Below are 26,483 nucleotides of genomic sequence, written 5' to 3'. Positions count from 1 at the left end.
CTTCCTAGCCAGAAAGTGGCTCACATGCTCACGACTACCAAAAAGAGTTGGGGCTGGATACAGAGGCTCAGTCTTTGGTGTTTGACCCTCAGGGAGAGGATCAGGGTTGATGGCCATGAAGATACTCTGAGGGGGTTACAGATACAAACACAGCAAGGGCAGACCAGGAAAAGCCTGAGACTGCCAGAGAAGCTAAAGATCATTCCTGTGGGAAGGCTCTAATGCTATACTCTAACTCTGTGAACTTGAAGAACAAAGGACCCTATCCTAGCAAATACTGAAAGGGGGGGGGGGGGGGGGCGGGTGGTGAGTTGGCTGTGGTGTGCTTCTCCAGAGGCAGAGAAGCAGGTGCGAGCACCAGAGGTAGAAGGCAGGAGGCTGCTATGGTCTCAGTTCCAGAGATTGCAGCTATTGCCAAGCTGTAAGCAGCCCCAGGTCACTGCCCACGTCTTCTTGGGAGCCTGAGTGGCTTGCCTCTGCCAATGGTGCCCCAACCTGGGGCCAACTCCCCTTGGGAAGGGCATGTCCCACCTCAGACTGTTGTGACCTCCAGCAGTTTCCAGCCATGCAGGGACTTCCCACACCCCCTAGCTGTATCTGCTGTGCCCCTTCTTCTCCCCAGCTCAACTGAGTAAAATGAAGTCGCTCAGTCCTGTCAGACTCTTTGCAACCCCATGGACTTTAACCTACCAGGCTCCTCCGCCCACGGAATTTTCCAGGCAAGAATGCTGGAGTGGGTTGCCATTCCCTTCTCTAACTGAGTAAGTGAGGCTTTCACCCTCTGGTGCCTGGGTGGAGAAAAGACAGTGGAGAGAGACTCACAAGCAGAGGCAGGCCCAAAACCAAAGTGGAAAACCAAGAGCTGCAAGAGCAATGGAAAGAAGGGAAAACAGTCCCACAACTTGCAGGTGCAGAGGTCTAAATTCCCACAATTAGCCTGAGACTGTGAACTTTAAGGGTAACTATAGACTTTGAGAGCAAGTGCTAATATAAACTGGAGCAAGGCAAGATCTGAGTCTGAGCTGACCCCACACTGCCCACAAAAGGTCGAGACCTTCCTAGATATATTGGAGGACTCTGAATAGGTAAATCAACTGGAGCAGGAAAACAGAGGAATTACTTGGGCATTCCTCCAACTAACACTCTATATATCTCCTTCCCTTTTTACCCACCCTCCCCCTGTATTTTTCTAAAGTGGTTCTTTATTAGTCCTTTATTTTTTTTTTATTTTATACTCTTTCCTTTGAAAGAAAACACCTTAGTTTTTGACAGTCTAAATTTTTTCCATGGTTTTGATTTTTGTTTTTGATTTTGTATTTTGAGAGTCTAATTTTTAGTATCCATTTTCACATAGGAGTTTGATCATTGGTTTGATTGCTCTCTTTTGACTCCTCTTTCTATGCTTTTTCTCTTTTTCTCCCATTTTTTTCTTCTTTTCTCTATGTGAGTGTGTTACTCTTTTTGAGTGTTCTTGGATGTTGAATGTTATTTCACTATTAGTCTAAGGATATTGTCTTCTATGCTTTGTGGCCCGTGGAGTCTTCAGTTCAGTTCAGTCACTCAGTCATATCCGACTCTTTGCAACCCCATGAATCGCAGCACGCCAGGCCTCCCTGTCCATCACCATCTCCCGGAGTTCACCCAGACTCACGTCCATCAAGTCAGTGATGCCATCCAGCCATCTCGTCCTCTGTCGTTCCCTTCTCCTCCTGCCCCCAATCCCTCCCAGCATCAGAGTCTTTTCCAATGAGTCAACACTTCGCATGAGGTGGCCAAAATACTGGAGTTTCAGCTTTAGCATCATTCCTTCCAAAGAAATCCCAGGGCTGATCTTCAGAATGGACTGGTTGGATCTCCTTGCAGTCCAAGGGACTCTCAAGAGTCTTCTCCAGCACCACAGTTCAAAAGCATCAATTCTTCGGTGCTCAGCTTTCTTCACAGTCCAACTCTCACATCCATACATGAACACTGGAAAAACCATAGCCTTGATTAGATGGACCTTTGTTGCTTCCAAGGACTAAGTATCTTTTAATTTCCTGGCTGCAATCACCATCTGCAGTGATTTTGAAGCCCCCCAAAATAAAGTCTGACACTGTTTCCACTGTTTCCCCATCTATTTCCCATGAAGTGATGGGATGAGATGCCATGGTCTTCATTTTCTGAATGTTGCGTTTTAAGCCAACTTTTTCACTCTCTACTTTCACTTTCATCAAGAGGCTTTTTAGTTCCTCTTAACTTTCTGCCATAAGGATGGTGTCATCTGCATATCTGAAGTTATTGATATTTCTCCTGGCAATCTTGTGGGGGGCAGACTCCAGAATTGAAGAGGAAATATGACCTTCCAGCCTGCAGAAAGGAGACACCAAACACAGTAAATTAAACAAAATGAAAACAGAGAAACATGCAGCAGATGAAAGGAACATGGTAAAAACCCACAGGACCGGGAGGAGATCCTAAGATGGCAGAGAAATAGCACAGGGAGACCACTTTCTCCCCCACAAATTCATCGAAAGATCATTTGAACACTGAGCAAATACCAGAAAACAACTTCTGAACACTAGCAGAGGATACTAGCCATCCAGAAAGGCAGCCCATTTTCTTCAAAAGGAGGCAGGACAAAATATAAAAGATAAAAAGAGAGACAAAAGAGTTAAGGACAGAGACCCCTCCCGGGGAGGGAGTCATAAAGAGGAGAAGTTTCCAAACACCAGGAAACCCTCTCACCGGCGGGTTTGTGGGGAGTTTTGGAATCTCAGAGGGGAACATAACTTGGAGGAAAAATAAATAAATAAAACTCACAGATTACACACCTAACTGCAACTCCCACCAGAGAAGTAGCCCAGACGTTCGTATCCACCACCAGCAAGCAGGGGCTGAACAGGGAGGCACGGGCTGCACTGTTTAGGGTAAGCACCAGGCCTGAATGCCCTGAGGGAAATCTGAGGGAGCCAGCATGAGATAGCAACCCAAACCATGGGATAGCCAGAGACAAGAAAAAAAAAAAAAGAGGAAAGAGAGAGAGAGAGAGAACTTTCCCATGAAAAGCTCTAACTTAAGGCACTTCTGGGCCCACTCACAGAACAAAGAACTGAGAGAATACTAGAGGAGTGTTAGCCGGCTGTGGACTGGCCCATCCAATGCTGGAGGCAGGGAGGCAGGCAGGCGACAGCTAGAGCCAGAAGGAAAGGGGCAAACACGGCCCCAGATACGGCATCTCCTACCAAACTGCAAGCAGGCTCCCAGTTGCTAACCAGTCTTCCTGGGATCCTGGATGGTTGACATCTGTCAGGAGCCTTGCAACCAGAGATTAGCACCCTAGAAGAGACACACAGCACACCTGAGATGGTGCTCCCACTATGCACCCAGGAAACTGAGCAGCTGGGGTGGAGGGGAGGTGATAAGACGCACTGCCCAGCTGGAAGAGTGCACTCACCAAGTACCTGGTTGCCTGAGCTGCTTGGACCTAGGAAGGGCACAAAACGCAGCCCAAACTGAGTCTGTGCCTTTGTGGAGTACCCGAGAACCTGAACATGAATGGCATAGATCTGTGAAGTGCACACAACTTAGGGCCCACCTTAGACAGTTCCCTGGCAGAGCAACCTGGAGCCTGAGCAGTGTAGACGGGGAAAGCACACATGCCGTGAGCGGGGGCAAACTCAGTGTGGCTGAGATACTGTAAGCACTCCCCACACATGGCAGTGATGATCGTTTGCAGTGTTGCTCCCTCCCTGTGGCACAATTGAACAAGTGAGCCTAAATAAATGACCACCTTTGCCCCCTTGTGTCAGGGCTGAAGTCAGATACTGAAGAGACTTGCAGAGGAAGCCAAAACAAACAAAGAGAGAACGGCTTTGGAAGTGACAGGTGCAACAGATTAAAACCCTGTAGTTAGCACTGACTACATTGGAAAGGACCTATAGACCTTGAGAAGAAGCATAAGATGGAACAAGGAACTATCTGAAACTGAACTGACCACAACTGCCCTCACAGCTCCAGAAATTCCTAGATATATTTTTACTATTATCATTTTTCAATATTTTTAATTTTTAAGTTCTTTATTACTACTTTAATTTTCATTTTCATTATTACCTACTATTACCTTGGGGAAAAAAGATCCTATTTTTAAGGGAAATTTCATATATTTTTAATATAATTTTTGCAATTTTATTTTGTATTTTTAATATTGTATTTTTGAGAGTCTAATCTCTACTCTAGATTTTTATTCTTCACTTTTTGGCATTTGTTATCAATTCTGTACCTTTAAGAATTCAATCTTCACTACCCATTTTTACTTAGGAGTGTGATTACTGGCTTGATTGCTCTCTCCCCTTTTGATTCTCCTTTTTCTCCCCCAGGTCACCATTAACTTCTCCCATCCCCTTCTTTTCTCTACTTAACTCTGTGAATCTCGTTGGGCATTCTGGGCTTTGGAGAACACTTAGGGAACTGATCACAGGCTAGATTGATCTCTCTCCTTTTGACTCCCCCTCCTCTCCTCCTGGTCACCTCTATCTACTTCCTCCCTCTTCTTTACTCTATGGAAATCAATGAAACTCTCTGAGTGTTCCAGACTGTGGAGAGCAAATAGGGAACTGATTACTGTCTAGACTGCTCTCTTCTCTCCTCCTGTTCACCACTATCTCGCTTCTCCCTCTTTTCTTCTTCTAGTAGCTCTGTGAACCTCTCTGGGTGTCCCTTACTGTGGATAATCTTTTCACCATTAACCTAGATGTTTTATCATCAGAGCTGTATGGATGGAGAAGTCTTGAGGCTACTATAAGAATAAGACTGAAAGCCAGAGGCAGGAGGCCTAAATCCAAAACTTGAGAACACCAGAAAACTTCTCACTCCAGGGACGATTAATTGACAAAAGCTCATCCAAAGCCTCCATACCTACACTGAAACCAAGCTCCACCTAAGAGCCAACAAGTTCCAGAGCAAGACATACCAAGCTAATTCTCCAACAAAGCAGGAACATAACCCTAACCACAAAAATACAGGTGGCCAAAAGCCACACCAAACACATGGACACCTCAAAACTCACTATTGGACACTTCATTGCACTCCAGAGAGAAGAGACCCAGTTCCACCCACCAGAACACCAACACAAGCTTCCTTATACAGGAAACCTTGACAAGCAACTTGTCCAACCCCACCCTCAGGGAGGAACCTGCACAATAAAGAAGAACCACAAACTTCCAGCATACAGAAAGGACACCCCAAACACAGCAACCTAAACAAGGTGAAAAGGCAGAGAAATATTCAGCAGGTAAAGGAACATGATAAAAGCCCACCAAAGCAAACAAAAGAGGAGGAGATAGGGAGTCTACCTGAAAAAGAATTCAGAATAATGATAGTAAAAAGGATCCAAAATCTTGAAAACAAAATGCAGTTACAGATAAATAGTCTAGAGACAAGGATTGAGAAGATGCAAGAAAAGTTTAACAAGGACCTCGAATAAATAAAAAAGAGTCAATCAATAATGAATAATACAATCACTGAGATCAAAACACTCTGGAGGGAACCAACAGTAGAATAACTGAGGCAGAAGATAGGATAAGTGAGGTGGAAGATAGAATGGTGGAAATAAATGTAGCAGAGAGGAAAAGAGGAAAAAGAATTAAAAGAAATGAGGACAACCTCAGAGACCTCAGGGACAATGTTAAACACCCCAACATTCAAATCATAAGAGTACCAGAAGAAGAAGACAAAAAGAAAGGCCATGAGAAAATACTTGAGGAGATAACAGTTGAAAACTTCCCTAAAATGGGAAAGTTTTGAAATAGTCACCCACATCCAAGAAAACCAGAGAATCCCAAACATGATAAACCCAAGGCAAAACACCCAAAGACACATATTAAACAAATTAACAAAGATCAAACACAGAGAACAAACATTAAAAGCAGCATGGGTTAGAATACTGTATTTATGTTTTTCCTTCTGGCTTACTTCACTCTGTATAATAGGCTCCAGTTTCATCCACCTCATTAGAACAGATTCAAAAGTATTCTTTTTAATGGCTGAGTAATACTCCATTGTGTATATGTACCACAGCTTTCTTATCCATTCATCTGCTGATGGACATCTAGGTTGCTTCCATGTCTTGGCTATTATAAACAAACGCATATATATGGAATTTAGAAAGATGGTAACAATAACCCAGTGTACGAGACAACAAAAGAGACACTGATGTATAGAACAGTCTTATGGACTCTGTGCGAGAGGGAGAGGGTGGGAAGATTTGGGAGAATGGCAATGAAACATGTAAAATATCATGTAGGAAACGAGTTGCCAGTCCAGGTTCGATGCATGATGCTGGATGCTTGGGGCTGGTGCACTGAGACGGCCCAGAGGGATGGTATGGGGAGGGAGGAGGGAGGAGGGTTCGGGATGGGGAACACATGTATACCTGTGGCGGATTCATTTTGATATTTGGCAAAACTAATACAATTATGTAAATTTTAAAAATAAAATAAAATTGGAAAATTAAAAAAAAAAAAAAAAAAAAGCAGCATGGGGAAAACAGCAAATAACACACAAGGGGATTCCCATAAGGATAAGAGCTGGTCTTTCAAGACAGAAGGGAATGGCAGGACATACTTAAAGTGATGAAAGAGAAAAACCTACAACCCATATTATTGTACCCAGCAAGGATCTCATTCAAATATGAAGGAGAAATCAAAACCTAAGACAAGCAAAAGCTGAGAGAATTCAGCACCACCAAAACAGCTTTCCAACAAATGCTAAAGGATCTTCTCTATACAGGAAACCCAAAAAAGGTTTGTAAACTCAAACCCAAAACAATAAAGTAAATGACAATGTGATCATACTTATCAATAATTACCTTAAATGTAAATGGATTGAACACCCCAACCAAAAGACAAAGACTGAATGGATACAAAAACAAGACCCATATATATGCTGTCTACAAGAGACCCATTTCAAAATAAGGAACACATACAGACTGAAAGTAAAGGGCTGGAAAAGGATATTTCATGCAAATGGAGATCAAACGAAAGCAGGAGTAGCAATACTCATATCAGATAAAATAGACTTTGAAATAAAGGGAGTGAAAAGAGACAAAGAAGGACACTACATAATGATCAAAGGATCAAACCAAGGAGATACAACAATTATAAATATATATGCACCCAACATAGGAGCACCTCAATATGTAAAGCAAAAGCTAACAAGTATGAAAGGGGAAATTAACAGTAACACAATAATAGTGGGAGACTTTAATACCCCCACTCACACCTATGGCTACATCAACTAAATAGAAAATTAGCAAGAAAACAAAAACTTTAAATGATACAATGGACCAGTTAGACCTAATTGATATCTATAGCACATTTCACCCTAAAACAATGAATTTCAACTTTTTCTCAAGTGCACACGGAACCTTCTCCAGGATAGATCACATCCTGGGCCATAAATCTAGCCTTGGTAAATTCAAAAAAATTGAAATCATCTCCAGTGTCTTCTCTGATCACAATGCAGTAAGATTAGATGTCAACTACAGGAAAAAAAACTATTAAAAACACAACCATATGGAGGTGAAACAACACACTTTTGAATAACCAACAAATCACAGTAGGAATCAAAAAAGAAATCAAAATATGCATAGAAAAGAATGAAAATGAAGACACAACCACCCAAAACCTATGGGATTCAGTAAAAGCAGTGCTAAGGGGAAGGTGATTGCAGCCATGAAATTAAAGGATACTTGCCCCTTGGAAGGAAAGTGATGACCAACCTAGACAGCATATTAAAAAGGAGAGACATCACTTTGCCAACAAAGGTCCGTCTAGTCAAGGCTATGGTTTTTCCAGTAGTCATGTACGGATGTGAGAGTGGGCCTATAAAGAAAGCTGAGCACCAAAGAATTGATGCTTTTGAACTGTGGTGTTGAAGACTCTTGAGAGTCCCTTGGACTGAAAGGAGATCCAGTCAGTCAATTCTAAAGGAGATCAGTCCTGGGTGTTCATTGGAAGGCCTGATGTTGAAGCTGAAACTCCAATACTTTGCCCACCTGATGCGAAGTGCTGACTCACTTGAAAAGACCCTGATGCTGGGAAAGATTGCGGGCAGGAGGAGAAGGGGATGACAGAGGATGAGATGGTTGTATGGCATCACCGACACAATGGACATGGGTTTGAGTGGATTCTGGGGGTTAGTGATGGACAGGGAGGCCTGCCATGCTGCGGTTCATGGGTTCGCAAAGAGTCGGACACGACTGAGCGACTGAACTGAACTGAATAGCAATAAAAGCCTACCTCAAGAAACAGGAGAAAATTCAAAAAAAATAACCTAACTCTACACCTAAAGCAACTATAAAAGGAAGAAATTAATAACCCCAGTGTTACTAGAAGGAAATAAATCACAAAAATTAAGGCAGAAAAAAATGCAGAAGAAACAAAAGAGACCATAGCAAAAATCAACAAAGCTAAAAGCTGATTCTTCAAGAAGATAAATAAAATAAACAAACCATTAGCCAGACTCATCAAGAAACAAAGGGAGAGAAGAATCAAATGAACAAAATTAGAAATGAAAATGGAGAAATCACAACAGACAACACTAAAATACAAAGGATCATTAGAGACTACTCTCAGCCACTGTATGCCAATAAAATGGACTACTTGAAGAAATGGACGAGTTCTTAGAAAAGCATAACTTTCCGAAACTGAACCAAGAAGAAATAGAAAATCTTAACAGACCCATCACAAGCACAGAAATTGAAACCATAATCAGAATCTTCCAACAAACAAAAGTTCAGGACCAGATGGCTTCAGAGATTAATTCTACCAAAAATTTAGAGAAGACCTAATACCTATCCTACTCAAACTCTTCCATAAAATTGCAGAGGAAGGTAAACTTCCAAATTCAGTCTATGAGGCCACTGTCACCCTAATAGCAAAGCCAGATAAAGATGCCAGAAAAAAAGAAAACTGCAAGCCAATATCACTGATGAACATAGATGAAAAAGTCCTTAACAAAATTCTAGCAAACAGAATCCAACAATATATCAAAAATATCACATATCATGACCAAGTGGACTTTATCCCAGGGGTGCAAGGATTCTTCAATATTCACAAATAAATCAATGTGATACATAACATTAACAAATTAAAAGATAAAATCCATATGATTATCTCAATAAATGCAGAGAAAGCCTCTGACAAAATTCAACATCCATTCATGATAAAAACCCTCCAGAAAACAGGCATACAAGGAAGACTCCTCAACATAATAAAAGCCATATATGATAAACCCACAGCAAACATTATCCTCAATGGTGAAAAACTGAAAGCATTTCCCCTAAAGTCAGGAACAAGACAAGGATGCCCACTCTCACCACTACTGTCCAGCATAGTTTTGGAAGTTTTGGTCAGAGCAGAAAAAGAAGTAAAAGGAATCCAAATTGGAAAAGAAGAATTAAACTCTCACTGTTTGCAGATGACATGATCCTCTACATGGAAAACCCTAAATACTCCACCAGAAAATTACTAGAGCTAATCAATGAATACAGTAAAGTTGCAGGATATAAAATTAACACACAGAAATCTCTTGCATTCCTATACACTAACAATGAGAAAACAGAAAGAGAAATTAAGGAAACAATCCCATTCACCATTGCAAAATAAATAAATAAATAAATAAAATAAAATACTTAGGAATAAATCTACCTAAAGAAACAAAAGATGTATATATAGAAAACTATAAAACACTCATGAAAGAAATCAAAGATGACACAAATAGATGGAGAAATATACCATGTTCGTGGATCGGAAGAATCAATATAGTGAAAATGAGTATACTACCCAAAGCGATCTATAGATTCAAAGCAATCCCTATCAAGTTATCAACAGTATTTTTTCAGAGAATTAGAACAAATAATTTCACAATTTGTATGGAATTACAAATAACCTCGAATAGCCAAAGCAATCTTGAGAAAGAAGAATGGAACTGAAGAAATCAACCTGCCTGACTTCAGGCTCTACTACAAAGCCACAGTCATCAAAACAGTATGATACTGGCACAAAGCCAGAAACATAAATCAAGGGAACAAAACAGAAAGCCCAAAGATAAATCCACGCACTTATGGACACCTTATCTTTGACAAAGGAGGCAAGAATGTACAATGGAGAAAAGACAATCTCTTTAACAAGTGGTGCTTGGAAAACTGGTCAACCACTTGTAAAAGAATGAAACTAGAACACTTTCTAACACCATACACAAAAATAAAATCAAAATGGATTAAAGATCTAAATGTAAGACTAGAAACGATAAAAACTCCTAGAGGAAAACATAGGCAAAACACTCTCTGACATAAATCATAGCCAAATCTCTATGACCCCCCTCCTTGAATATTGGAAATAAAAGCAAAAATAAACAAATGGGACCTAATTAAACTTAAAAGCTTTTGCACAATGAAGGAAACTTATAGCCTTCAGAATGGGAGAAAATAATAGCAAATGAAGCAACTGACAAGGAATTAATCTCAAAAATATACAAACATCTCCTGCAGTTCAATTCCAGGAAAAATAGGTGACCCAATCAAAAAATGGGCCAAAGAACTAAACAGACATTTCTCCAAAGAAGACTACAAATGGCTAACAAACACATGAAAAGATGCTCAACATCACTCATTGTCAGAGAAATGCGAATCAAAGCCACAATGAGGTACCATCTCATGCTGGTCAGAATGGCTGCTATAAAAAAGTCTAAAAAAACCAAGTGCTGGAGAGGGTGTGGAGAAAAAGGAAACCTCTTACAGTGTTGGTGGGAATGCAAACTACTAAAGCCACTATGGAGAACAGTGTTGAGATTCCTTTACAAACTGAAAATAGAACTGCCATATGACCCAGCAATCCCACTGCTGGGCATACACACCAAGGAATCCAGAATTAAAAGAGATATGTACCCCAATGTTCATCCCAGCACTGTTTACAATAGCCAGGACATGGAAGCAACCTAGATGTCTATGGCTGACTAATGGCTAAGAGAGCTGTGGTACATATACACAATGGAATATTACTCAGCCATTAAAAAGAATACATTTGAATCAGTTCTAATGAGGTGGATGAAACTGGAGCCTATTATACAGTGTGAATTAAGTCAGAAAAAAAATACCAATACAGTATATTAATGCATATATATGGAATTTATAAAGATGGTAATGATGACCCCTATATGCAAGACAGAAAAAGAGACACGGATGTAAAGAACAGACTGTTGGACTCTGTGGGAGAAGGCGAGAGGGGGATGATTTAAGAGAATAGCATTTAAAAATGTATATTATCATATGTGAAAGTGATTGCCAATCTAGGTTAGATGCATGAGGCAGGGTGCTTCATGCTGGTGCAAGGGAATGACCCTGAGGGATGGTATGGGGAGGGAGGTGGGAGGGAGGGTCAGAATGGGGAGCACATATACACCCATGGCTGATTCATGCAAATGTATGGCAAAACCCACCACAATATTGTAAATAGTTAGTTTCCAAAACAAACAAACAAAAATCCACAAGACCAAACAAATGAAGAGGAAATAGGCAATTTATCTGAAAAGGAATTCAGAGTAATGATAATAAAGATGATCCAAAATATTGAAAATAAAATATAGGCACAGATAAATAGATTGGGGGCATAAATTGAGAAGATGCAAGAAATCTTTTAAAAAGATCTAGAAGGTGTAAAGAATAAACAATCAACAGCAAACAACAAAATAACTGAGATTAAAAATGCACTGGAGGGAACCAATAGAGTAATTGAGCCAGAATAGATGAATGAGCTGGGAGATAGAATAATGGAAATAACTGAAGCAGAATAGAATAAATTTAAAAGAAAAAAACAATGAGAACAGTGTCAGACACCTCTGGAATGACATTCAGTGTAATGACATTTGAATCATAGGAGTCCCAGAAGAAGAAAGGAAAGGATGTAAGAAAATATTTGAGGATGTTAGAGTCAAAAAGTTCCTGAATATGGGGGAAAAGATAGCCACACAAGTCCAGGAACCCCAGAGAGTACCATACAGAATAAACTCACATAGAAACATACCAAGACACATATTAATCAAACTATCAACAATTAAACAAAAATAAGAAATATTAAAAGCAACAAAGGGAAAGGCAACAAATAACATACAAGGAGATGTCCATAAGGATAATAGCTGATTTTTCATCAGAAACTCTGCGTGTCATAAGAGCATGGCAGAATATACTTAGTCATGAAAGGGGAAAGCCTACAACCAAGATTGCTCTATCCAGCAAGGATGTCATGCAGAATCAAAATTAAAAAGCTATGCAAACAAAAGTTGAGAGAATTCAGCACCAATAAACCAGTGCTTAAAAAAAAAATTGCTAAAAGGTTCTCTAGACAGGAAACACAAAAGAAAGTCCTACAAAAACAAACTCAAAACAATAAAGTAAATGGCAATGGGATCATACTTATCAATAATTACCTTAAATGTAAATGGGCTAAATGCTTCAATCAAAACACAGATTGGCTAAACAGATATAAACTAAGACTGCTATATATGCTGTCTACAAGAGACCCACTTCAGACCTAGGGACACATACAGAAAGAGAGTAAAGAGCTAGAAAAATATATTCCATGCAAAAAAATCAAAACAAAGCAGGAATATCCATACTGATATCAGATAAAATAGATATTAAAATAGACCAAAACAAGAGACAAAGAAGGATGCACCATAATAATCAAATAATGAATCCAAGAGGAAGATATAACAATTTAAAATATATATGCATCCAATATAGGAGCATCTCAATACATAAAGCAAATGCTAACCACTATTAAAGAGGAAAATCAACAGTAATAAAATAGTAGTGGGGGACTTTAATACCCCACTCACACCAATGGACATGTCATCCAGACAAAATTTAAAAGGGAAACACAAGTTTTAACAATACATTGGACCACTTAATATCCGAATTGATATACACAGGGCATTTCAACCAAAAACAATAGATTTCAATTTTTTTCTCAAGTGCATATGGAACATTGTCCAGAATAGATCACATCTTGATCCACAAATCAAACTTTGGTAATTTTTTTGTTTATTTATTTTTTAATTGAAGGATAATTGCTTTTCAGAATTTTGTTGTTTTCTGTCAAGCCTCAGCACGAATCAGCCATAGGTATACATATATCTCCTCCCTTTTAAACCTCCCTCCCATCTGCCTCCACACTGCACCCCACTAGTTTGATACAGAGCCCCTGTTTGAGTATCCTGAGACATACAGCAAATTCTAGTTGGCTATCTATTTTGTATATAGTAATGTAAGTTTCCATATTACTCTCTCTATACATCTCACCCTCTCCTCCCCTCTCCCCATGTCCATAAGTCTATTCTTTATATTTGTTTCTCCATCACTTCCCTGCAAATAAATTCTTCAGTGTCATTTCTCTAGATTCTGTATATAGGCATTAGTATATGATATTTTACTTTCTCTTTCTGACTTACTTCACTCTGTATAATAGAATCTAGATTCATCCACCTCATTAGAACTGACTCAAATGCATTCCTTGTAATGGCTGAGTAATATTCCATTGCTTATATGAACAGAAACTTCTTTATCCATTCATCTGTCAATGGACATCTAGGTTACTTCCATATTCTACCTATCATAAATAGTGTTGCAATGAACAATGGTATACATGTGTCTCTTTCAATTTTGGTTTCCTCAGGGTATATGCCAAGGAGTAGGATTGCTGGGTCATATGGTGCTTTTATTCCTACTTTTTTAAGGAATCTCCATACCATCTTCCACTGTGGCTGTATCAATTTACATTCCCACCAACAGTGCGAAAGCATTCCCTTTTCTCCACACCTTCTCCAGCATTTCTTGTTTGTAGACTTTTTGATGATGGCCATTCTGACCAGTGTGAGGTGATATCTCACTGTAGTTTTGATTTGCAGTTCCCTAATAATGAGCCATGTTGCACATCTTTTCATGTGTTTGTTACCCATCTGTATGTCTTCTTTGGAGAAATGTCTATATAGGTCTTTTTTCCTATTTATGATTGGGTTGTTTGTTTTTCTGGTATTAAGTGTGTGACCTGCTTATACATTTTGGAAATTAATCCTTTGTCAGTTGTTTCATTTGCTATTATTTTCTCCCATTCTGAGGGTTCTCTTTTCACCTTGCTTCTAGGTTTCTTTATTGTGCAAAGGTTTTCAAGTTTAATCAGGTCCCACTTGTTTACTTTTGTTTTTATCTCCATTGCTCTAGGAGGTGGATCATAGAGGATTTTGCTTTGATTTATGTTATCGAGAGTTCTGCTTAGGTTATCCTCTAAGAGTTTTATAGTTTCTGGTATTACATTTAGGTCTTTAATCCATTTTGAGTTTACCTTTGTGAATGGTGTTAGAGAGTGTTCTAATTTCATTCTTTTACAACTTTCCCAGCACCATTTATTGAACAGGCTGTCTTTGCACCATTGTATATTCTTTCTTCTTTTGTCAAAAATAAGGTATCCACGGGTGCATGGGTTTATTTCTGGGTTTTCCGTCTTGATCCATTGTTCTATATTTCTGTTTTTGTGCCAGTACCATACTGTCTTGATGACTGTAGCTTTGTCATATAATCTGAAGTCAGAAAGGTTGATTCCTCCAGCTCAATTCTTCTTTCTCAAGACTGCTTTGGCTTTTCGGGGTCTTTTGTTTTCCACATGAATTGTGAAATTTTTTGTTCTAGTTCTGTGAAAAATGCCATTGGTAATTTGATATGAATTGCATTGAATCTGTAGATTGGTTTTGGTAGTATAGTCATTTTCACAATATTGATTCTTCCTACCCAGGAACATGGAATGCTTCTCCATCTGTTTATGTCATCTTTGACATCTTTCATCAAGTGTCTTCTATTTTTCTGTGTACCAATCTTTTGTCTTCTTGTGTGTGTGTTAGTTGCTCAATTGTGTCCAACTCCTTGAGAGCCCATGGACTGTGGCCCATCAGATTTCTTTGTCCATGGGATTCTCCAGGCAAGAATACTGGAGTGGATTGCTATTCCCTTCTCCAGAGGAACTTTCCAACCCAGGGATCAAACCCTGGTCTCCTGCATTGCAGGCAAGTTCTTTCCCATTTGAGCTACAGGGAAGTCCTTTTGTCTCCTTAGGTGAGTTTATTTCTAGATATTACTTTTTGTTGCATTGGTGAATGTGATTGATTATTTAATTTCTATTTCTGATTTTTCATTTGGAAGGAATGATGCTAAAGCTGAAACTCCAGTACTTTGGCCACCTCATGCAAAGAGTTGACTTATTGGAAAAGACTCTGATGCTGGGAGGGACTGGGGGCAGAAGGAGAAGGGGACGACAGAGGATGAGGTGGCTGGATGGCATCACTGACTCGATGGACGTGAGTCTGAGTGAACTCTGGGAGTTGGTAATGGACAGGGAGGCCTGGTGGGCTGCGATTCATGGGGTTGCAAAGAGTCAGACACGACTGAGCAACTGAACTGAACTGAACTGAGTATATAGAAATGAAAGTGATTTCTGTGTATTGGTTTTGTATCCTGCAACTTTGCTAAATTCATTGACCAGCTCTAGTAATTTTCTGATGATATCTTTAGGGTTTTCTATGTACAGTATAATGTCATCTGCAAACAGTCAGAGCTTTTCCTATCCTTTTCCAATCTGGATTTCTTTCATTTCTTTTTCTTCTCTGGTTGTTGTAGCTAGGACTTCCAAAACTATGTTGAATAATAGTGGTGAAAGTGGACACCATTATCTTGTTCCTGATCATAGGGGGAATGCTTTCAGTTTTTCACCATTGAGGATTGTGTTTGCTGTAGGCTTAACATATATCGCCTTTACTATATTGAGATATGTTCCTTCTATGCCCTTTTTTGAAGAGTTTTAATCACAAATGTGTACTGAATTTTGCCAAAGGCTTCTTCTGAATCTATTGAGATGATCATATGATTTATATCTTTCAATTTTTTAATATGGTGAATCACATTGATTTATTTGCATATATTGAAGAATCCTTTGCATCCTTGGAATAAACTCAACATGACCATAGTGTATGAGCTTTTTAATGTGTTGAATTCGGTTTGCTAAAATTTTTTGAGAATTTTTGCATCTATGTTTATCTGTGATATTGGACTATATTGTGTGTGTGTGCATGTGCATGCGTGTGTGTGTGTGTGTTGTCATTGTCTGGTTTTGGTATCAGGGTGATGGTGGTCTCATAGAATGAATGAGTTTGGAAGTGTTCCTTCCTCTACAATTTTTTGAAAGATTTTTAGTAGTATAGACATTAGCTCTTCTCAAAATGTTTGATAGAATTCTCCTGTGAAGCCATCTGTCCCTGGGCTTTTGCTTTTTAGGAGATTTTCGATAACAACTGAAATTTCAGTGCTTGCAGTTGGGTTGTTCATAATTTCTATTTCTTCCTGGTTCAGTCTTAGAAGATTGAACTTTTCTAAGAATCTGTCCATTTCTTCCGGGTTATCCACTTTACTGCCATATAGCTGTTCATAATAGTCTCTTATAATCCTTTGTATCTCTTCATTGTCTGTTGTAACCTCTCCTTCTTCATTTCTAATTTTGTTGATTTGATTCTTCTCTCTTTATTTCTTGATGAGTCTGGCTAAAGGTTTCCCAATTTTGTTTATCTTCTTGAAAAACCAGCTTTTAGTTTTATTAATCTTTACTATTATTTCTTTCATTTCTTTTCAATTATTTCTGCTCTGATCTTTATGATTTCTATCCTACTGCTAATTTTGTTTTGTTGTTGTTGTTGTTTGTTTGTTTTTCTTTTTCCAGTTGTTTTAGGTGTAGAGTTAGGTTGTCTGCTAGAAGTTTTCCTTGTTTCTTGGGCTAGGATTGTATTGTTATAAATTTCCCTCTTAGAACTGCTTTTGCTGCATGCCATAGGTTTTGTATTTTCATGTTTGCATTGTCACTTTTTCTAGAAATTTTTAAAATTAATTTTATTTTATATATTATTTTTTAATTTTATTACTATTATTATTTTGCTTTACAATACTGTATTGGTTTTGTCATACATCAACATGCATCCACCATGGGTGTACACGTGTTCCCCATCCTGAACCCCCCTCCCACCTCCCTCCCCATACCATCCCTCTGGGTCATCCCAGTGCACCAGCCCCAAGCTTCCGGTATCCTGCATTGAACCTGGACTGGCGATTCGTTTCTTATATGATATTAGACATGTTTTAATGCCATTCTCCCAAATCATCCTCCTCCTCCCTCTCCCACAGAGTCCAAAAGACTGTTCTATACATCTGTGTCTCTTTTGCTGTCTCACATACAGGGTTGTTGTTACCTTCTTTCTATATTCCATATATATGCGTTAGTATACTGTATGGGTGTTTTTCTTTCTGGCTTACTTCACTCTGTATAATAGGCTCCAGTTTCATCCACCTCATTAGAATTAACTCAAATGTATTCTTTTTAATGGATGAGTAATACTCCATTGTGTATATGTACCACAGCTTTCTTATCCATTCATCTGCTGATGGACATCTAGGTTGCTTCCATATCCTGGCTATTATAAACAGTGCTGCGATGAACATTGCAGTACACGTGTCTCTTTCAATTCTGGTTTCCTCGGTGTGTATGCCCAGCAGTGGGATTGCTGGGTCGTATGGCAGTTCTATTTCCAGTTTTTTAAGGAGTCTCCACACTGTTCTCCATAGTGGCTGTACTAGTTTGGATTCCCACCAACAGTGTAAGAAGGTTCCATTTTCTCCACACCCTGTCCAGCATTTATTGCTTGTAGACTTTTGGATTTTTTTTCAGTTCAGTTCAGTTCAGTCGCTAAGTCGTGTCCAACTCTTTGTGACTCCATGAATCGCAGCATGCCAGGCCTCCCTGTCCATCACCAACTCCCAGAGTTCACTCAGACTCACATCCATCGAGTCAGCGATGCCATCCAGCCATCTCAACCTCTGTCATCCCCTTCTCCTCCTGCCCACAATCCCTCCCAGCATCAGAGTCTTTTCCAATAAGTCAACTCTTCGCATGAGGTGGCCAAAGTACTGTAGACTTTTGGATCACAGCCATTCTGACTGGCATGAAATGGTACCTCATTGTGGTTTAGATTTGCATTTCTCTGATAATGAGTGATGTTGAGTATCTTTTCATGTGTTTGTTAGCCATCTGTATGTCTTCTTTGGAGAAATGTCTATTTAGTTCTTTGGCCCATTTTTTGATTGGGTCATTTATTTTTCTGGAATTGAGCTGCAGGAGTTGCTTGTATTTTTTGAGATTAGTTGTTTGTCAGTTGCTTCATTTGCTATTATTTTTTCTCACTGTGAAGGCTGTATTTTCACCTTGCTTATAGTTTCTTCTGTTGTGCAGAAGCTTTTAATTTTAATTAGATCCCATTTGTTTGTTTTTGCTTTTATTACTAGTATTCTGGGAGATGGGTCATAGAGGATCCTGCTGTGATGTATGTAAGAGAGTGTTTTCCTAGGTTCTCCTCTAGGAGTTTTAAAGTTTCTGGTCTTACATTTAGATCTTTAATCCATTTTGAATTTATTTTTGTGTATGGTGTTAGAAAGTGTTCTAGTTTCATTCTTTTACAAGTGGTTGACCAGTTTTTCCAGCACCACTTGTTAAAGAGATTGTCTTTTCTCCAATGTATATCCTTGCCTCCTTTGTCAAAGATAAGGTGTCCATAGGTGTGTGGGTTTATCTCTGGGTTTTCTATTTTGTTCCATTGATCAATATTTCTGTCTTTGTTCCCCTACCATACTCTCTTGATGACTGTGGCTTTGTAGTAGAGCCTGAAGTCAGGCAGGTTGATTCTTCCAATTCCATTCTTCTTTCTCAAGACTGCTTTGATGATTCATGGGTTTTCACATTTCCATACAAATTGTGAAATTATTTGTTCTAGCTCTGTGAAAAATACTGTTGGTAGCTTGATAGGCATTGCATTGAATCTATAGATTGCTTTGGGTAGTATACTCATTTTCACTATATTGATTCTTCTGATCCATGAACATGATAAATTTCTCAATCTATTAGTGTCCTCTTTGATTTCTTTCACCAGTGTTTTATAGTTTTCTATATATAGGTCTTTAGTTTCTTTAGGTAGATATATTCCTAAGTATTTTATTCTTTCCATTGCAATGGTGAATGGAATTGTTTCCTTAATTTCTCTTTTTTCTCATTATTAGTGTATAGGAATGCAAGGGATTTCTGTGCCTTGATTTTATATGCTGCGACTTTCCTATACTCATTGATTAACTCTAGTAATTTTCTGGTGGAGTCTTTAGGGTTTTCTATGTAGAGGATCATGTCATCTGCAAACAGTGAGAGTTTTACTTCTTCTTTTCCAATTTGGATTCCTTTTATTTCTTTTTCTGCTCTGATTGCTGTGGCCAAAACTTCCAAAACTATGTTGAATAGTAGTGGTGAGAGTGGGCACCTTTGTCTTGTTCCCGACTTTAGGGGAAATGCTTTCAATTTTTCACCCTTGAGGATAATATTTGCTGTGGGTTTGTCATATATAGCTTTTATTATGTTGAGGTATGTTCCTTCTATTCCTGCTTTCTGGAGAGTTTTTATCATAAATGGATGTGAATTTTATGGAAGGCTTTTTCTGCATCTATTGAGATAATCATGTGGCTTTTATTTTTCAATTTCTTAATGTGGTGTATTACATTGATTGATTTGTGGATATTGAAGAATCCTTGCATCCCTGGGATAAAGCCCACTTGGTCATGGTGTATGATCTTTTTAATGTGTTGTTGGATTCTGATTGCTAGAATTTTGTTAAGGATTTTTGCATCTATGTTCATCAGTGATATTGGCCTGTAGTTTTCTTTTTTTGTGGCATCTTTGTCAGGTTTTGGTATTAGGGTGATGGTGGCCTCATAGAATGAATTTGGAAGTTTACCTTCCTCTGCAATTTTCTGGAAGAGTTTGAGTAGGATACGTGTCAGCTCTTTAAATTTTTGGTAGAATTCAGCTGTGAAGCCGTCTGGACCTGGGCTTTTGTTTGCTGGAAGATTTTTGATTACAGTTTCAATTTCCGTGCTTGTGATGGGTCTGTTAAGATTTTCTATTTCTTCCTGGTTCAGTTTTGGAAAGTTGTACTTTTTAAAGAATTTGTCCATTTCTTCCACGTTGTCCATTTTATTGGCATATAATTGCTGATACTAGTCTCTTATGATCCTTTGTATTTGTTGTGTGTTGTGATCTCCATTTTCATTTCTAATTTTATTGATTTGATTTTTCTCCCTTTGTTTCTTGATGAGTCTGGCTAATGGTTTGTCGATTTTATTTATCCTTTCAAAGAACCAGCTTTTGGCTTTGTTGATTTTTGCTATGGTCTCTTTTGTTTCTTTTGCATTTATTTCTGCCTTAATTTTTAAGATTTCTTTCCTTCTACTAACCCTGGGGTTCTTCATTTCTTCCTTTTCTAGTTGCTTTAGGTGTAGAGTTAGGTTATTTATTTGACTTTTTTCTTGTTACTTGAGGTATGCCTGTATTGCTATGAACTTTCCCCTTAGCACTGCTTTTACAGTGTCCCATAGTTTGTTGTGATTTAATTTTCATTTGTTTCTATGTATATTTTGATTTCTTTTTTGATTTCTTCTGTGATTTGTTGGTTATTCAGCAGCGTGTTGTTCATCCTCCATATGTTGAAATTTTTAATAGTTTTTCTCCTGTAATTGAGATCTAATCTTACTGCATTGTGGTCAGAAAAGATGCTTGGAAAGATTTCAATTTTTTTGAATTTACCAAGGCTAGATTTATGGCCCAGGATGTGATCTATCCTGGAGAAGGTTCCGTGTGCACTTGAGAAAAAGGTGAATTTTATTGTTTTGGGGTGAAATGTCCTATAGATATCAATTATGTCTAACTGGTTTATTGTATCATTTAAAGTTTGTGTTTCTTTGTTAATTTTCTGTTTAGTTGATCTATCCCTAGGTGTGAGTGGGGTATTAAAGTCTCCCACTATTATTGTGTTATTGTTAATTTCCCTTTCATACTTGTTAGCATTTGTCTTACATATTGTGGTGTTCCTATGTTGGGTGCATATATATTTATAATTGTTATATCTTCTTCTTGGATTGATCCTTTAATCATTATGTAGTGTCCTTCTTTGTCTCTCTTTACAGCCTTTGTTTTAAAGTCTATTTTTTTCTGATATGAGTATTGCTACTCCTGCTTTCTTTTGATCTCTATTTGCATGGAATATCTTTTTCCAGCCCTTCACTTTCAGTCTGTATGTGTCGCTTGTTTTGAGGTGCGTCTCTTGTAGACAACATTTATGGGGGTCTTGTTTTTGTTTCCATTCAGCCAGTCTTTGTCTTTTGGTTGGGGCACTCAACCCATTTACTTTTAAGATCATTATTGATAAGTATGATCCCGTTGCCATTTACTTTATTGTTTGGGGTTTGAGTTTATACACCGTTTTTGTGTCTCCTGTCTAGAGAATATCCTTTAGCATTTGTTGGAGAGCTGGTTTGGTGGTGCTGAATTCTCTCAACTTTTGCTTGTCTGTAAAGCTTTTGAGTTCCCCTTCATATTTGAATGAGATCCTTACTGGGTACAGTAATCTGGGCTGTAAGTTACTTTCTTTCATCACTTTAAGCATGTCTTGCCATTCCCTCCTGGCCTGAAGAATTTCTATTGAAAGATCAGCTGTTATCCTTATGGGAATCCCCTCGTGTGTTATCTGTTGTTTTTCCCTTGCTGCTTTTAGCATTTGTTCTTTGTGTTTGTTCTTTGTTAATTTGATTAATATGTGTCTTGGGGTGTTTCACCTTGAGTTTATCCTGTTTGGGACTCTCTGGGTTTCTTGGCCTTGGGTGATTATTTCCTTCCCCATTTTAGGGAAGTTTTCAATTATTATCTCCTCAAGTATTTTATCATGGTCTTTCTTTTTGTCTTCTTCTTCTGGGACTCCTATGATTCGAATGGAGGTCTCTGAGATTGTCCTCATTTCTTTACTTTTTTAATAGTACAAGGTGTTTTTTTTTTTATTTTTTAAAATTTTATTTTATTTTTAAACTTTACAATATTGTATTAGTTTTGCCAAATAGCAAAATGAATCAGCCACAGGTATACCTGTGTTCCCCATCCTGAATCCTCCTCCGTCCTCCCTCCCCATACCCTCCCTCTGGGTCGTCCCAGTGCACCAGCCCCAAGCATCCAGTATCGTTCATCTAATCTGGACTGGCGACTCATTTCATACATGATATTATACGTGTTTCAATGCCATTCTCCCAAATCTCCCCACCCTCTCCCTCTTCCTCTCCCACAGAGTCCATAAGACTGATCTACACATCAGTGTCTCTTTTGCTGTCTCGTACACAGGGTTATTGTTACCATCTTTCTAAATTCCATATATATGCGTTAGTATACTGTATTGGTGTTTTTCTTTTTGGCTTACTTCAGTCTGTATAATAGGTTCCAGTTTCATCCATCTCATTAGAACTGATTCATGCCCATCAGCAGATGAATGGATAAGGAAGCTGTGGTACATATACACAATGGAGTATTACTCAGCCATTAAAAAGAATACATTTGAATCAGTTCTAATGAGATGGATGAAACTGGAGCCTATTATACAGAGTGAAGTACGCCAGAAAGAAAAACACCAATACAGTATACTAACGCATATATATGTCCTCATTTCTTTCAGTTTGTTTTTCTTTTTTCCTCTCTGATTCATTTATTTCTAACATTCTATCTTCTATTTCACTAATCCTATCTTCTGCCTCTGTTATTCTACTATTTGTTGCCTCCAGAGTGTTTTTTATCTCATTTATTGCATTATTCATTATATATTGACTCTTTTTTATTTCTTCTAGGTCCTTGTTAAACCTTTCTTGCATTTTCTGAATCCTTGCCTCCAGGCTATTTATCTGTGATTCCATTTTTATTTCAAGATTTTGGATCGTTTTCACTATCATTATTCAGAATTCTTTATCAGGTAGATTCCCTATCTCTTCCTCTTTTGTTTGGTTTGGTGGGCATTTATTCTCTTCCTTTACCTGCTGGGTATTCCTCTGTCTCTTCATCTTGTTTTTATTGCTGAGCTTGGGGTGGCCTTTCTGTATTCTGGCAGTTTGTGGAGTTCTCTTTATTATGGAGTTTCCTCGCTGTGGGTGGGGTTGTATCGGTGGTCTGTCAAGGTTTCTTGGTTAAGGAAGCTTGTGTTGGTGTTCTGGTGGGTGGAGCTGGATTTCTTTGGAGTGCAATGAGGTGTTTAGTAACGAGGTATGAGATGTCAGTGGATTTGGAGTAACTTTGGGCAGCCTGTATATTGAAGCTCAGGGCTGTGTTCCTTTGTTGCTGGAGAATTTGTGTGGTATGTCTTGCTCTGGAACTTGTTGGCCCTTACGTGGTGCTTGGTTTCAGTGTCGGTATGGAGGCATTTGATGAGCTCCTATCACTTAATGTTCTCTGGAGTCAGGTGTTCTATGATGTTCTCACGATTTGGACTTAAGCCTCCTGCTTCTGGTTTTCAGTCTTATTTTTACAGTAGTCTCAAGACTTCTCCTTCTATACAGCACTGTTGATAAAACATCTAGGTTAAAGATGAAAAGTTTCTCCACAGTGAGGGACACCCAGAGAGGTTCACAGAGTTACATGGAGAAGAGAAGAGGGAGGAGGGAGTTAGAAGTGACCCGAATGAGATGAGGTGGAATCAAAAGAGGAGAGAGCAAGCTAGCCAGTAATCAGTCCCTTATGTGCGCTCCACAGTCTGGACCGCTCAGAGATGTTCATGGAGTTATACAGAGAAGAGAAGAGGGAGGATGGAGACAGAGGTGGCCAGGAGGATAAAAGGGGGGAATGAAAAGGACAGAGACAGATCCAGCCAGTAATCTATTCCCTAAGTGTCCTCCACTGTCTGGAATACACAGAGATTCAGAGAGTTGGGTAGAGAACAGAGCAGGGGGGAGGAGACAGAGGTGACTTAGTGGAGAGAAAGGAGAGTCCAAAGGGAAAGCAAGCAGTCAAGCCAGTAATCTTGCTCCCGAGTAAAAATAGGCACTGAAGATTGGGTTCTTAAAGGTACAAAATTAATAACAAATACCAAAAAGCAAAGATTAAAATTCTAGAATAGAGGTTGGATTTTCAAAAATACAATATTAAAGAAAAGAGAAGAAAAAAAAAACTAAGTCATAAAAGTTATTAAAACATTATATATAAAGTTTGCTTTAAAAAATAGTCTTTTTTTTTTAAAGTAATAGTAGGTTATAAAAATGAAAATTAAAGGAGTAATAGAGGACTTAAAATTTTTAAAAAAAGATTTAAAAAAAGAAAAAAGAAAAGAATGAACATAAAAGTAGTAAAAATTTATCTAGGACTTTCTCTGGTGTTGTTGTGGGCACTGTGGGGTCATTTCATTTTTGGATAGTTTCTTGGTCCGGCTTATATTTCTCAAGATCTATAGGCCCCTTCCTATGTAGTAACCCTGTAACTACAGGGTTTTAATCTATTGCATCTGTCACTTCCAAGGCAGTTCCCTCGGTTTTAGCTTCTGTTTGCTGGTCTCTTCAGTGTCTGATTTCCACCCTGCCACAAGGGGGTGGTGGTGGACACTTTTTTAGGCTCACTTGTTCAGTCGTGCTTTGGGGAGGGAGGGGCGCTGCAAATAACACTGGTGTGTGCTTGTAGTGTCTCAGACACACTGGGCCTGCCCCCGCTCATGGCGCATGCACCCTCCCTGCCCACACAGCTCAGGCTCTAGGTTGCTCCACCAGAACCGTCCGAGGCTGGCCCTGGGCTGCATGCACCTCCCAGGTCTAAGCCACTCAGGTTCAGGCACTCGGGTAGTCCTCAGAGGCGCAGACTTGGTTGGGCCTGCATTTTGTGCCCTTCCCAGCTCCAAGCAGCTCGGGTGATGAGGTGTTTGATGAGCGCAATCACTGCGACTTATCACCTCTCCTGTCCCTGCTGCTCTGTTTTCTGGGTGTACAACCGGCGCACCTTCTCAGGCAGATGATGACTGTCCAGAACCCCAAGAAGTCTTAGTAAGCAAAGAAGCCTGCTTGCAGTGAGGTAGATAATGTCTCTCTGGGGCTGCTATTGCCCCCTTCTGGCTCTGGCTGCCTGTCACCGGAGGGGATGGTCTGCAGCCAGCTAGTTCTGTTCGGCCCTTTGTTCTGTGCGTGGGCCTGGTGGTGTCTTAGGGCTTTCTGCGTGGTAGCTATCCTACAGTCTGGTTTACTAGCCCAAATTAGTTCGCTCTGATTACCCTCGGGGGCATTCTGGCAGATCCTTACTCTAAGCAATGCAGCCCGCGCCTCCCTGCCCAGCCCCCTCTTGCTAGTGGTGGGCACAGGCGTCTACGCTGCTTCTCCGCTGGGGGAGTTACCGTTGGGCTCGTAATCTGTGGGTTTTAATTACTTACTTATTTTTCCTCCCTATTATGTTGCCCTCTGTGCTTCCAAGGCTCGCCACAGACTTGGCAGTGAGAGTGTTTCCTGGTGTTTGGAAACTTCTCTCTTTTTAAGACTCCCTTCCTGGGACGAAGCTCAATCCCTACCTCTTTTGTCTCTTTTTTTGTCTTTTATATTTTTACTACCTCCTTTCAAAGACAATGGGCTCCTTTTGTGGGTGCCTGATGGCCTCTGCTGGCATTCAGAAGTTGTTTTGTGGATTTTGCTCAATGTTTAAATGTTCTTTTGATGAATTTGTGGGGGAGAAAGTGCTCACCCCATCCTATTCCTCTGCCATCTTAGGACCACTCCTAGAAATTTTTTGATTTTGCCTGATTTCTTCAGTAACCTGTTGGTTATTTAGAAATGTATTGTTTAATCTCCATGTTTTTGTGCTTTTTACTGTTTTTTTTTCCTTTTTTTCCTTGTACTGGATATCTCATCTCATAGCATTGTGATCAGAAAAGATGCTTGATATAATTTCAATTTTCTTAAATTTACAGAGGTTTTAAACAGTGCTTGTCATCATAAGTAACTTAATGGTAGGTGGTGAAAGAATCTTGGACTCTGGAGGAGAAGAAACCAATCCAGGGCCAGTGATGAGGCTTGATCACTCAAAACTTTTGTGTAATAAAGTTTTATTAAATTATAAAAGAGATAAAGAAAGCTTCTGACATAGACATTAGAAGGCGGCAGAAAGTGTGCCCCTCTGCTACACGTTAGCTAGATGTTATATAGCTACTAAGTAAGTGTTAGTCACTCAATCGTGCCTGAAATTTTGCGACCCCATGGATTGCAGCCCAGCAAGCTTCTCTGTCCATGGATTTTCCAGGCAAGGATACTGGAGCCATTTGCTATTTGCAAATTAGAGAAAGGAAATGGCTCAAAAACAGAGACTGCCACCAGGCCTCTCACCCAAAACATGCATTTTGAGATAACATCAGCACAAGGTGAGTTGTCCTGGGCCATAAAATGATTGAGATGAATATTGAAGAAAGGCAGGTTTATAAGCAAATTCAATCTAATTAGCATACCTGAAGAAAATATTTGCGTGAGTAAAACATACTGGTTTGTCAAGTTGGCT

The sequence above is a fragment of the Bos javanicus genome, chromosome X (assembly GCF_032452875.1).
Source record: "Bos javanicus breed banteng chromosome X, ARS-OSU_banteng_1.0, whole genome shotgun sequence".
Taxonomy (NCBI): Eukaryota; Metazoa; Chordata; class Mammalia; order Artiodactyla; family Bovidae; genus Bos; species Bos javanicus.
Note: the sequence above shows the minus strand (reverse complement) of the source record.